This window comes from Anomaloglossus baeobatrachus, chromosome 8 (genome assembly GCF_048569485.1).
Source record: "Anomaloglossus baeobatrachus isolate aAnoBae1 chromosome 8, aAnoBae1.hap1, whole genome shotgun sequence".
Classification (NCBI taxonomy): Eukaryota; Metazoa; Chordata; class Amphibia; order Anura; family Aromobatidae; genus Anomaloglossus; species Anomaloglossus baeobatrachus.
Genome location: NC_134360.1, coordinates 82,971,034 through 82,985,773, shown reverse-complemented (window position 1 = coordinate 82,985,773; position 14,740 = coordinate 82,971,034).

The window sequence follows — 14,740 nt, the reverse complement described above, 5'->3', positions numbered from 1 at the left end:
ACACCACTCCATTCACCAATCCTTCATGTATTGCTGATCATCACACATTGCCTGGCTGCTGGCTCATAGGGGAGAGCAGCTCTCATTGTCAGCGTGCGCTCACCATCAGGGCAGGGGCGGACATAGTGCAACCTGTGCAGCCACACAAGGGGCCGAGAGATAGCACAGCTCCATCTCCACAGGAGCAAGCAGCTTCTGTCATAGACAGGGAAAGGGGCCATTACTGTGCTTCCGCAGGGGCCCCGGTCTGTGTGTCCTCCATTGCCTCAGACATACCATCCTGCAGGGGTAGACTGACCAGTGGTGCAGGGGTGGACATTCCATGGGAGCAACCTGTGTCTGGTTTGTCTGTGTCCACCATTGCTGTAGACATACCATCACTGCAGGGGTGGACAAACCCTGGGACACAAGAGATAAGGGGGCCCAATCCCACCTCCAAAGAAGCAAATACCAGTCATAAACACAGATAGGGGGCCAATTACTGTTCCTCCACCGGGGCCGTGTTCTGTCTGTGTCCACCATTGCTGTAGACATACCATCGCTGCAGGGGTGGACATTCCATGGGTGCAGCCACACAAGGGTCCAAAAGCTAGGTGGCCCCCATTCCACCTGCAAAGGAGCACACTGCATTTTCCTCCATCAGGTTTTCAGGATTTCCTTAATGTTACACGGGTGTTGGAATTATTTCCTGTCTAATATTGAGGAAAACCTGAAAACATTATCTGTTGGTGGGTCTTGAGGACTGGAGTTGAGAAACAACTGTTCTTCCATAGGGGACCTGTTCTGTCTTTGTCCACCATTGCCTAAGGGCATAGATAGACATACTGCAGGGGTGGACATAACATGGGTGCAACCCGTGCAGCCACACAAGGGTCCAAAAGATAAGGTGGACCCAATTCCACCTGCAAAGGCATGCCGGTTCTGTCATAGAGACGGAAAGCGAGCCACTTACTGTTCTTCCACAGGGGACCTGTTCTGTCTGTGTCCACCATTGCCTCAGACATACCATCACTGCAACCTGTGCAGCTGAACAAGAGCCCAAAAGATAAGGGGGCCCAACTGCACCTGTAAAGGAGCAAGCAGCTTCTGTCATAGACACAGAATGGGGGCCATTTACTGTTATTTCACAGCTGCCCTGTTTTGTCTTTGTCCACCATTGCCTAAGGGCATAGATAGACATACCATTGCTGCAGGGATGGACATAACATGAGTGCAACCTGTGGAGCTACACAAGGGTCCAAGAGATAAGGGGGCCCAATTGCACCTTCAAATGAGCAAGCAGATTCTGTCATAGACACAGAAAGGAGGCCATTTACTGTTCTTTCACAACTGCCCTCTTCTGTCTGTGTCCACCATTGCCTCACGGCATGGGTAGACATAACATTGCTGCAGGGGTGAACAAACTATTGATGCAACCTGTGCAGCCACGCAAGGGTCTAAGAGATAAGGGGGCCCAATTCCACCTCCAAATTAGCAAACAGCTTCCAGCATAGACACAGAGAAGGGCCCATTTACTATTCTTTCACAGCTGCCCCCTTTTGTCTTTGTCCACAATGGCATCAAGGCATAGATAGACATACGATAGCTGCAGGTAGACAGACAATTGGTGCAACCTGTGCAGCCACACAGGAGCCCAAGAGATAAGGGGACCCAATTCCATTTCCATAGGAGCAAGGAGCTTCTATCATAGACACAGAAGGGGGCCCATTTACTGTTCTTTCACAGCTGCTGATTTTTGTCTGTGTCCACCATTGCCTCAGGGCATAGACATACATACCATTGCTACAGGGGTGGACATACCATGGGTGCAATCTGTGCAGCCGCACAGGGGCCCATGAGGTAAGGGGGCCACTACCATGACCAAAGCAGCAACTTCTGTCACACACACATAACAGGGCGCATTATCCTAAACTATTGGACTGCTAAGGGCCCATCAACTGTTCTTGCACAGAGGCTCCTATTCTGTCCGTGTCTGCCCTTGCCTATCTATTCATATGTTAAACATATAAGTCATATCGTTTTTTGTATTTTGTATTTTTTGTCATAGCTTGTATATAAATTACAAAAGTAACACCCAATACACAGAACAAACCCATCAGAGGACAAACTGTAAATGTAGTGTATATATTATATATAATTGATTCATGATTTTCCTTTTTGTTAAGTAACTTTCTTTTTTGTCTTCTAGTATTCATTGCTATTTTACACTATCAATTCTTTAAAATGGTGCATGAAGTTCATGAATTTTGTGCAAAGTAAAAGATGGTCTATATGTTTTACTTTAATCATTTTTGTGCCTTTTTAGAATAAAAATTCCACTGTTGCAATACTTGTAAAAAAATATATAAGTTACTTAACATGTTTTGATCAGAAAATGATAAATATTGCAACTTTTTCAAAAGTCTCATTTGATGAATCAGTGTAAAACATCTGGAAAAGTCACATTGTCATAGGAATCAGAGAATTAACTAAATCACAAAAAAACAACTTTAAAGAAGACGCAAATCCTTTGCTGAAATTCTTGCAATAAAAAGTCGCTTAATGAGATGTATTCGTGCCAAAAAAACTGGCAAAAATGCAATAATGAATCAGGCCCTATGAGTGTTGTGCGGCTCTGCAGGACGGTGACAGCGTTGCCAACCTGTTTCTCTTTTTCTGGACAACTTCAAAATTACTAGATAATTGCTGGAAAATATTGCCCTTGTTTATGAAGATCTTCCCAGTTAGGCCCCTTTCACACATTAGATATTTGCCGTCAGTCACAATTTGTCGAATTTTGAAAAAAACTGATCCGGCGACTGATGCCGCTGGATCCATTTTTTTGTCATCGACTTGTATTAGCAACGGATTGAGATGGATGGCCTCATGTTCCATCCGTCGTTCAACGGATCCGCTGAAAATTGTCTGGCGGACGGAGACAACGGGCAAAGTAACGTTTTTGTCTATGTTGAAAAATCGGACAGTGACAAATCCTGTCGCCGTCTATCGTTTGGTGGAATGGAAGCCTATGGATCCGTCGTAATCCATCGTAATCCTGCGGCGAATTACGTTTTTTAAACTGAGCATGCTCCAATTATTATTTAGCCCCCAGCTAGTTGGATCCGTCAAAAAACGGATCCATCATAGCAGTTTTGCCACTATCTGCGATGGATCCATCGATCCGTCGGGCCATCGGATTGTGACTGACGGCAGAAAACGGATGTGTGAAAGGGGCCTTAGCAGCCCTGGATAGTGAGCTGTGAACTGACTGTGGCTTTAGGTCCTGTCTTTTTGGACCAATGGGTTAGAAAAGTTTCAGAGCCCGATTCATCAAAGCTTTAACTCTAGAAAAAAAACTTGAAAAAAAAATGGAGAAAAATATTTGCACAATGGGAAGTGGTGGCGGACGAAGACTTTAAGATGACATCTGAGGCTGTATTTTGTACCCTAAAATAGGGAGTATAAATAAGCAGAACAACATAATGGCTCTGTTGTAAGCAATGTTACCTCTTAGTAGGCTTGGGTCCAGGGTTATATCTTACCCGGGCAGCTAGAGTTTATGTGTTCTCTCAAAAAGTGCTTGCGTGGGTGTCATGTGGGAGCTCTGGCACGGCATGTTCTCAGGGTGCTGGGTGCCAGGGGGACAATATTTATTTTTATATACAGGGCAAGGACAGCAAACTAAATCCTTTGCCCAAGTGTAGGAATGCAGTACCATTACTCGGTCTAACCCCATTCCATTTTATTTTTTAAAAGCAGCTTAACCCCTTCAGCCCCGGGGCACTTTCCGTTTTTGCGTTTTTATTTTTGCTCCCCTTCTTCCGAGAGCAGTAACTTTTTTATTTTTCTGTCAATCTTGCCATATGAGGGCTCGTTTTTTGCGGGACAAGTTGTACTTTTAAATGAAACCATAAGTTTTACCATATGGTGTACTGGAAAACAGCAAAAAAATTCCAAGTGTCCAAAAACTGCAAAAAAAGTGTGATGGCACAATAGTTTTTGGGATGTTTTATTCACGGTGTTCACTATATGGTGAAACTGATGTATGGGTATGATGCCTGAGGTCGGTGCGAGTTTGTAGACACCAAACATGTATAGGTTTACTTGTATCTAAGGGGTTAAAAAAAATTCACAAGTTTGTTCAATAAAAGTGGCGCACGTTTTGCGCCATTTTCCGAAACACGTAGCGTTCTCATTTTTTGGGATGTATGGCTCAGTGACGGCTTATTTTTTGCGTCTCGAGCTGTCTTTTCTAATGGTACAATATTTGCGCAGATGCTACGTTTTGATCGCCTGTTATTGCATTTTGCGTAAAACTTGCGGCGACCAAAAAACGTAATTATGGCGTTTGGAATTTTCTTGCCACTACGCCGTTTACCAATCAGATTAATTGATTTTATATTTTGATAGATCGGGCATTTTCTGAACGCGGCAATACCAAATATGTGTATATTTATTTATTTTTTAACCCTTTAATTTTCAATGGTGGGAAAGGGAGGTGATTTGAACTTTTAGGTTTTTTTTGTTTTTTTTTATTTTTTAAAATTTTTTTAGTTTATTTTTTATTTTACTAGTCCCCCTAGGGGGCTATAGCGATCAGCAATCCGATCGCTGTTATCTATCTGCTGATCACAGCTATACAGCTGTAAACAGCAGATTCAGCCACTTTCTGTTTCTCTCTGCTCGCGAGGGAAAACGAAAGTGAAACTTCATAGCTGCAGGCATCATCACATGACCCTGTGCTACGATGGCAACCACCAAAAGTCACGTGATCACGCACGTGACTTACGGTGGGGACGGCGGTAAGTAAAAAACATGGCCGCGCGCATATTGATCTTGCTGCCAGACTTTGGCAACGACATTTAAGGGGTTAATGGCCGCGGGTGGAAGCGATTCCACCCGCGGCTAGCAGGCACACATGTCAGCTGTTGAAAACAGCTGATATGTGTGCCGACCGCCGCCTGCCTGCGGCAGGGGGCGGGGCTTAACGGGACACGCTCCATGACGGATATATCCGTCCATGGTCATGAAGGGGTTAAAAAGGTGGAAAATAACGAAAGAGGCAGCACTCACCTTATTAATCTCTTACCACTCCTGCTCGAATGCTTTCCTGATACCCAGTTGGTCTTTTTTTACCCGTCTCTTGTGATGAAGTGTTGACCATTGTAGCTTATCTCTGACCATAGCAGTGACCTCAGTGGTGTCTGAACATCACAATGCTGAAGCAGAGACACATCTCGTTGACAGGTCATTGCTAAAGTCAGGGGAAAAGAGACCAGAAGTGGATTAGGGAAGCACATGCAAGGGAGGAACAGGGCATTGGTAATCATTGAGGGCAGACCAAAGTACTGTAGTGCGCAGGTGCGAGGAAAGGTCAAAGACTGCCCCTGCAGACGCACTACAGGGCTATAGAGCCATCTCTGTGAATGACACAGGACACATTATACATATGGGGGCGGCCAGGATGATGATGATCCCACAATATGGAGAAGGCACCAGACCGACAGCATCGACACCCATCAGACCAGACTGCCCCCTAGGGGAGTATTATAAAGCTGTTTTTTACATTATACACAATGGCATGGGCTCCTATATACAGTATTCTAGAATGCTGTATATAAGAGCTCAGTGGTGGTTACCGCCGCAGCTCATAAGGGAAAACCAGGTGACAGGTTCCCTTTAATGAATATATTTTAGCTATATTGCACCATCATATTATGCAGCACTTTATAGACATGATCATCACTGTCCCCATTGGGGCTCACAAGCTAAATTCCTTATCAGTATGGCTTAGAAGTGTGGGAGGAAAACAGAGAACCCAGCGGAAATCCAAGCACTTAAAGGGAATCTGTCAGCAGGATTTTGGTACCTCATCTGAGAGCAACATAATGTAGGCAGAGACTCTGACTCCAATGATGTATCCAGGGCCGTATTTGGGGTTTTTGCTGCCCTAGGCACTGTCAGTGGTGGCGCCCCCTTCTGCTCAGTCAGATTAAGGGTATGTGCACACAGCATTTTTTTTTCAGACAGATCCACGCTGAAACCCGCCCAAAAAACCCAAAATCTACATATTAAAGAAATGAACTCATACACTGCAATGTAAAACCGACTTGCTGTCCATATGTTCAGTCTTTGGAGTTTTTTAAGCGCGTCTGGTTTCCTCAGACATGAAGCGGCTGACAGTGACCGGTCCATTATATGGCGGCTGCTGCTTGGATGACGCTTACTACTTCATTTAAAAAATATAAGTAAAATCCAGTAGCTAAAAGATGTTGGAAAAAACAACCAAGAAGCAACAGCAAAAAAATATATATTTGCTACAGGATAAAATGATGACTGTCCTGAAGTGTATTCTGTCTGAATAATTCCGGGGGTTCACAGACAACTACAAGAGGTCTGCACATTCCCTGATAGAGCCCAGAGTCTTCAGATAGTAGTTAAAGAAGTTGTCCAGTTACCAAAACTGATTTTTTTTTTTTCTGATAAATCTTGCTAATATGTGCCCCTCAACACATCTATTATGTTTTTTCAGCAAAATTACCTTTTATTGTGCACTAGCAGCACACGGTCATTGCTGGCTCCAGCTCTGATGGGGTTAATCTCTCCTCTGACTTCCTGTGTTCGGTTCCTACAAGTCCCAGAATTCTTTGTGGCTCTAGGGCGGTGTCTAGCTTATCTAACACACCCACTGTGTCTAATACACCCACTCTGCTCTCCACCCAAACCCTCCTCCCTGCCTCTTCCCAGTTGATGCACTGAGAGCAATCACACAGAGACAGCAGCAGCTCTACACAGCCAGGGGAAGAAAGTGTGTGTGCGCGTATATACAGTGTGTGTGTGTGTGTGCGCGGTTATACAGTGTGTGTGTGTATATACAGTGTGTGTGTATATACAGTGTGTGTGTGTATATACAGTGTGTGTGCGTATATACAGTGTGTGTGTGTGTGTGTGCGTATATACAGTGTGTGTGTATGTGTGCGCGTATATACAGTGTGTGTGTGTGTGTGTATATACAGTGTGTGTGCGTATATACAGTGTATGTGTATATACAGTGTGTGTGTATATACAGTGTGTGTGCGTATATACAGTGTGTGTGTGTGTGTGTGTGTGTATATATACAGTGTGTGTGCGTATATACAGTGTGAGTGTATGTGTGTGTGTGTATGTCATACTCACCTGTCTGCAGGGTCCCGGTGCCATGCCTGCTTCCAGCCCCTGTCCCGGTCCCGCCGCTCTGGCTGTGTGCAGTCTCCCCGGGGCACGTACGAAGCTTGCAGGACCTGGCGGTGGATCACCTGATGCAGTCACCTGACGCATCAGCTGATCGATTCTCGCGGTGTCGCCGGCTTTTTCGCACCCGGCCGGCTATCAGCTGATCCTGCCGTCAGGGGACTTCATCAGCTGATTACCGGCAGCTCCTGCAGTGATGGGCCAGGATCAGACTCCGCTGCAGGAGCTGCCGGTAATCAGCACATAAGTGAGTATGTATTTATTTATTTATTTTTTTTTTTTGCACTGATGCTTCAGCTGATTGTATAATCGGCTTTTATACAATCAGCTGATGTGTGATGTGATTCACGTAGTTTAACCTGACACATCATCTGATCGCTTTGCCTTCCAGCAAACCGATCAGATGATATTGGATCCGGATTGGACGGCGCGGGACCCTAACCCAGGATTACTGCGGAGGGGGGTTTATTTCAATAAAGATGGAGTCACTAATTGTGTTGTGTTTTATTTCTAATAAAAATATTTTTCTGTGTGTTGTGTTTTTTTTTATCATTACTAGAAATTCATGGTGGCCATGTCTAATATTGGCGTGACACCATGAATTTCGGGCTTAGGGCTAGCTGATAATATACAGCTAGCCCTAACTCCATTATTACCCAGCTAGCCACCCGGCATCAGGGCAGCTGGAAGAGTTGGATACAGCGCCAGAAGATGGCGCTTCTATGAAAGCGCCATTTTCTGGGGTGGCTGCGGACTGCAATTCGCAGTGGGGGTGCCCAGAAAGCTTGGGCACCCTGCACTGTGGATTCCAATCCCCAGCTGCCTAGTTGTCCCGGCTGGACACCAAACTTAGGCGAAGCTCACGTCATTTTTTTTTTTTAATTATTTCATGAAATTCATGAAATAATTAAAAAAAAAAAGGGCTTCTCTATATTTTTGGTTCCCAGCCGGGTAAATAGCAGCTGGGGGTTGGGGGCAGCCCGTACCTGCCTGCTGTACCCGGCTAGCATACAAAAATATGGCGAAGCCCATGTCATTTGTAGTTCTGCAGCTTCTGTCTGCTCTCCTGCATACACTAGTGAATGGAGGATGCTGAGCCTTGTAGTTCTGCAGCTGCTGTCTGCTCTCCTGCATACACTAGTGAATGGAGGATGCTGAGCCTTGTAGTTCTGCAGCTGCTGTCTGCTCTCCTGCATACACTAGTGAATGGAGGATGCTGAGCCTTGTAGTTCTGCAGCTTCTGTCTGCTCTACCGCATACACTAGTTCTGCAGCTGCTGTCTGCTCTCCTGCATACAATGAACATTTTGAATAAGGAAATGACATCAGACCTTTTTTTTTTTCATCAACAATCTTTAATGGCATTGTGCACTGATTAAAAACGCAGTGAGCAAAAACGCAGCAAAAAACGCACCAAATCGCGGCAAAAACGTGACATGCAGCACCGCAGGTGACAGAGCAGAGCAAGTTGGTGACATGCTCTGCTCTGACACATAGTGTGCTGCATGTCACTGTATCCACTCTGGGACTTGTTGTGCAGGTGACCGGATGCTACATGTCACTAACTGTCTCCACTGTGGGACTTGTTGTGCAGGTGACAGAGTGGAGCAGATTGGTCCCATGCAGCGTCCGGTCACCTGTGCTGCTGGTGGGAGTATATGATCACACTGCCGACACCGCCCGCTCTCCTGACAGCTGAGCACAGCGGGTGGGTGGATAGTGTGATCACATACTTGCGTGACAGGGGGGATTTCAGTGGAGGAAACCCCCCCTGTACTCCACACTGGAGCCCGTACTTCCCACAGCTGACGGAGGGTAAGAGCGCACTCTGCCTTCACCGCTCCACACTGGCATCCTCCGGCTCCTCCCCTCGATGCTGTGCTGTGACGTGCGTTAGTCACCGCCCACAGCCCAGTCAATCAGTGTGAGTGGCGCCGGCATCCTGTGACGTACCCGTCTAGTTTGAGAGCCCGGAAATGCCGGGACGTCAGAGGATGCCGGCGGCCACAGCTCCAGGGGGTCATGTGACAGGCACTGAGCGTGCAGGATAGCGCCGCTCAGTGCCAGAACTGGAAACAGAAGACAATGGAGAAGATGCATACAATGGTAAGTGATAATCATTGGGGGAAAAAAAAAAAATGGGTGAACCACCCCTTTAACACCTGCATACACATTAACCTAAAGTGGTCTAAACCCACCAATATCGACGGGTTCTGCTGACAGCCCAATGTGTATGGGGGCTCTCAATTCTGATTGTCGGGGGGGGAATAAGGATCCAGCATGTCCGATTACGGAGTGTAGATCCTATTATCCTCTAAATGATAAGCTGTTGCCGGAGATGTCCAGCAGTGGCTCTAATAAAGAACACAAACACTTGGCAGAATGAGTGCTCCTGTATATGGGAAAGCTGAGCAAGATAGCTGCCGGCCTAAAAATCAGACTATAGTGTATGGGGACTTTAGTCTCTTATTTATTAGGCTGACAGACATGCAGATAGCTGTATTTTTAGTCCAGCACGCTGACCTTATGTTTTAGGGCGGCTTTGCACGTTGCGACATTACACGTGCGATGTCGATGGGGTCAAATCGAAAGTGACGCACATACGGCGTCGCAGTCGATATCGCAACGTGTAAAACCTTTTTGATACGATGAACGAGCGCAAAAGCGTCGTTATCGTATCATCGCTGCAGCCTCCGAGATTTCCATAATGCCGATGCAGCGACAGGTGCGATGTTGTTCCTCGCTCCTGCGGCAGCACACATCGCTGTATATGAAGTCGCAGGAGCGAGGAACATCACCTTACCTGCCGCCGGCTGCAATGAGAAGGACGGAGGTGGGCGGGATGTTTACATCCTGCTCATCTCCGCCCCTCCACTTCAATTGGCCGCCTGCCGTGTGACGTCGCTGTGACGCCGCACGACCCGCCCCCTTAGGAAGGAGGCGGGTCGCCGGCCAAAGGGACGTCGCACGGCAGGTATGTGCGTGTGAAACTGCCGTAGCGATAATAATCGCTGCGGCAGCTTTCACTAGATATTGCACGTGCAACGGGGGCGGGACTATCGCTGCAGCATCGGTAACACATTGTTACCGATGTCGCAGCGTGCAAAGCCCGCCTTAGGATCAAGACTGATAAGGTAAAGATTACAACAGCTACATGACTATCACCAGAACCATTATCAGTACAGTAATACATCTCTAAAACCACACTAAATAGAAGAATACGTAACCAAAACCACAGTTTGTACAGTAATACATCAACAGAACTACTGTCAATACAGTAATATCACCAAAACCACCTTAAATACAATAATACATCACCAAACCCACCCTAAAGACAATAATACATTGCCAAACCCACCCTAAAGACAATAAGGCATCACCAAAACCACCATCAGTACATGAATACATTGCCAACTTCGTACAGCAATCAAGTGCAGTGTCAGGTTAGACCCATATACATATATGTATTCCATTAACGTACAACTCCCAGTATGTCCTTAACAATGGTGAGGAGATGCTGGTAGTTGTTACCAGCCATCATTAGACTGTAGACCATATAAGAACCACAATACTGATTAGTCCCAGGCAGTAGACTTAACTTTTGGAGGAGATCTTATATGTTTAGGTCCATTAATTCTGAGATTAGTAGGGCAGAGGTGGGCTCAGTAGGGAGAAGGGGCATCATGGGGTGGGACTTGAGACCCCCCACCAATTGCTCAAAAGACCTCTTAAGTGCACAGCTCAGGAGACAGGACTATGACATTTTACTCCCGGAATCCATTCTGTCTGCATGTTCTGGTTCTCGGAAAAACTCGGGGCCACGGTAGTCAGACCCCCAGCGATTGGAAAGTTATTCCCCATCCCAAGGATAGGGGGTAAGTTTCCAATGTGAGAAAACCCCTTTAAAGCATTGATTGATTCCAGCAATGTGTCACTTAAGCTGGGTTTACACACTGCAACATCGCAAAGGACATCGCTGTAACGTCACCGGTTTTGTGACGTAACAGCGACCTCCCTAAGTCTCTGCTAAGTCGCTGGTGAGCTGTCAAACAGGCAAACCTGGCCAACAACTCAACAGCGATCCGGACCTGCAGAGCGACTTAGCTGGTTGTTGGGGACGTTGATAAGCAGCCTTTTGAAAGGGAAGTTGCTAACAAAGTCGCTGCAAAGTCTTCACACACTGAAACTTCATGCTGCACAGCGGGAAACAAAGGACCTAGGAATGGTCCTGAACGATTTGTAACGATTACAACTTCACAGCAGGGGCCGGGTCGCTGATAGGTTTCACACACTGCAACATCACAAACAACATCGCTATATCGTCACAAAACCGGTGACGTTACAGCGATGTCGTTTGAGATGTTGCAGTGTGTAAACCCAGCTTTACTGAGCTGTTTGCTGTCGTTTTCTCTGCTGCAGATCTCGCAGCTATACAGAGCTCATGAATATGCTGGACTACCTGCAGCACACCAACATTAAGGAAAACAGAGCAGTGTATATGGGCTTCATTAGGAGTGAAAGGCAACAACTTCAATAGGTATGCAAAAATAAGAAGAAACAGAAGTCTTTAAATTTGCCTAAGTATATATCCCATGGTCAATAATTAGCGATAATAAAACTTTTTATGTGCACTATAGCGTTTATTAGACACAAGGTCCATGGGGTATAGAATATAATAAAACACAGGACAGGATTTGACATTGACAGGCGAATAATCCCCATGTGGGGCCACATGCGATCTCCCCCTGTTGGTAAGCTCCTGTACTGCGCCACATGCGATCTCCCCCTGTTGGTAAGCTCCTGTACTGCGCCACATGCGATCTCCCCCTGTTGGTAAGCTCCTGTACTGTGCCACATGCGATCTCCCCCTGTTGGTAAGCTCCCTGTACTACGATCTCCCCCTGTTGGTAAGCTCCCTGTACTGCGATCTCCCCCTGTTGGTAAGCTCCCTGTACTGCGATCTCCCCCTGTTGGTAAGCTCCCTGTATTGCGATCTCCCCCTGTTGGTAAGCTCCCTGTACTGCGATCTCCCCCTGTTGGTAAGCTCCCTGTATTGCGATCTCCTCCTGTTGGTACGCTCCCTGTACTGCGATATCCCCCTGTTGGTAAGCTCCCTGTACTGTGATCTCCCCCTGTTGGTAAGCTCCCTGTACTGCGATCTCCCCCTGTTGGTACGCTCCCTGTACTGCGATATCCCCCTGTTGGTAAGCTCCCTGTACTGTGATCTCCCCCTGTTGGTAAGCCCCTGTACTGCAATCTCCCCCTGTTGGTATGCTCCCTGTACTGCGATCTCCCCCTGTTGGTAAGCTCCCTGTACTGCGATCTCCCCCTGTTGGTAAGCTCCCTGTACTGCGATCTCCCCCTGTTGGTAAGCCCCTGTACTGCAATCTCCCCCTGTTGGTACGCTCCCTGTACTGCGATCTCCCCCTGTTGGTAAGCTCCCTGTACTGCGATCTCCCCCTGTTGGTAAGCCCCTGTACTGCAATCTCCCCCTGTTGGTACGCTCCCTGTACTGCAATCTCCCCCTGTTGGTAAGCCCCTGTACTGCAATCTCCCCCTGTTGGTACGCTCCCTGTACTGCGATCTCCCCCTGTTGGTAAGCCCCTATACTGCTAGCCAGTGCTGTTGTGGGTCTCTATGGCCCCCTGTACTGCTAGCCAGTGCTGTTGTGGGTCTCTATGGCCCCCTGTACTGCTAGCCAGTGCTGTTGTGGTTCTCCATGGCTCACTGTTTTTTCTAGCCTGTGATTATCTGACTCTGGTCAGTACACGGCTTTCAGTAAAGGCTGGGAGTTGTTTCATGTATAAGCTTGGTTCTATCACTCAGCACTTTGTATATCAGGGACACAGTATATGAATTACCCTGCATGTGGCCTGTCATTGTCACATCCTGTCCTGTGTTTTATTATATTCTATACCCCATGTACCTTGTGTCTAATAAAACTATTTATGTGCATTATAGCGTTTCTTATCGCTAATTATTGACCATGGGATATACAGATACTTAGGCAAATTTAAAGGCTTCTGTTTCTCCTTATTTCTGCAGCACACCAAGTAGTCCTGAAATGATAACTACTGCTGATTAAACAGTGATTTTATCAAAACTACACTAAGCAGCCCAGTAAGTGACAACACTGGAATCAGGATCTCTGCCCCTACATTATGCTGCTCTCAAATTAGGTGGCAAAAACCTGGTGAGACTCATAATTCTCCTCACTAAAGAGTAACCACCCTAAGTAAGCCCAAGGCTGTGCCCAAGAATAAATAACTGCCCAGCACTGAGTTCACAGCACAAAGATTGACCTCACACCGTGTCACTTATAGTATACGGCCTCCACATTTTCTCCTATAACATTCCCACTACACTGCCCCCTCAAATGAAAACCCCCACTGTCCTCCCCACTGAATTATACCCTCCAGACCTTCCTCACTTATGAACTATGACCTCCACTGTCCCCACCTCTCCATGCAGCCCCCACTTCACTGTCCCCCTCATGATGTCCCCACTCTAATGAACCTTCTGCTTCGCATTCTGTATACCCAGCCCTCCCAGGCTCCTAACTGAGCGCACTCCATGCTGCCCCGTCTCCATATCAAGCCCCCTCCATACCAAGCCCACCATGGTTCCCCTTCCATACCGAGCACCCCCCATGCTTCCCCATTCTTCATACCATGCCTCCCCCCCATGCTACCCCATTCTCCATACCATGCCTCCCATTCTTCATACTGCAACTCCCATTCGCTATACTGTCCACCACCCTCATTTTCTCTCCCCCCCATTTTCCCATTCTGCTCCATCCCCCATGCTGCGCACCCCCATCATGCTCCATCCTCCATGTTGCACCCCCACATCATGCTTCATCCCCCCCATCCTCCATGTTGTGCCCCCACATCATGCTTCATCCCCCCCCATCCTCCATGTTGTGCCCCCACATCATGCTTCATCCCCCCATCCTCCATGTTGTGCCCCCACATCATGCTTCATCCCCCCCATCCTCCATGTTGTGCCTCCACATCATGCTTCACCCCCCCCCCCATCCTCCATGTTGTGCCCCCTCATCCTCCTTCATCCCCCCCCATCCTCCATGTTGCGCGCCCCCCCCCCACCCCCCGGGTTGCTTGTTCGGCGCAGTTTTCGGCTGTAAAGCGCTTACCTGCTCCAGGCTGCATCTCCCGTTCTCCACGGTGGCGGTGGCGGCGGCGGCAGGATCTGACATCTTGCTCGGCGGCGGTTCCATCTCCCGTCCTCCTCTGCGCAGCGCTGCCTCACGCTGCTGTGACCTCTGCACAGTGAGCGCACGGCAGCACATCGGGGCGGGGAGCTGATTCCAGCTCCTCTGACCCCGGAAGTGCCGGCACGCTCACAGTTTCATTTATAGTCGCGTGTTATAGACGCGGACTATAAATGACTGTGGCGCCCCCCTCCCTCCTCCAAAAAGGCGCCGGATTTAATAAAGAGTTTGGAGGAGGGAAGAAGATTTAAAAAAAATTTAAGTTTTGGTCTGGGCGCCGCCCCCCTGGAAGGCGCTGCCC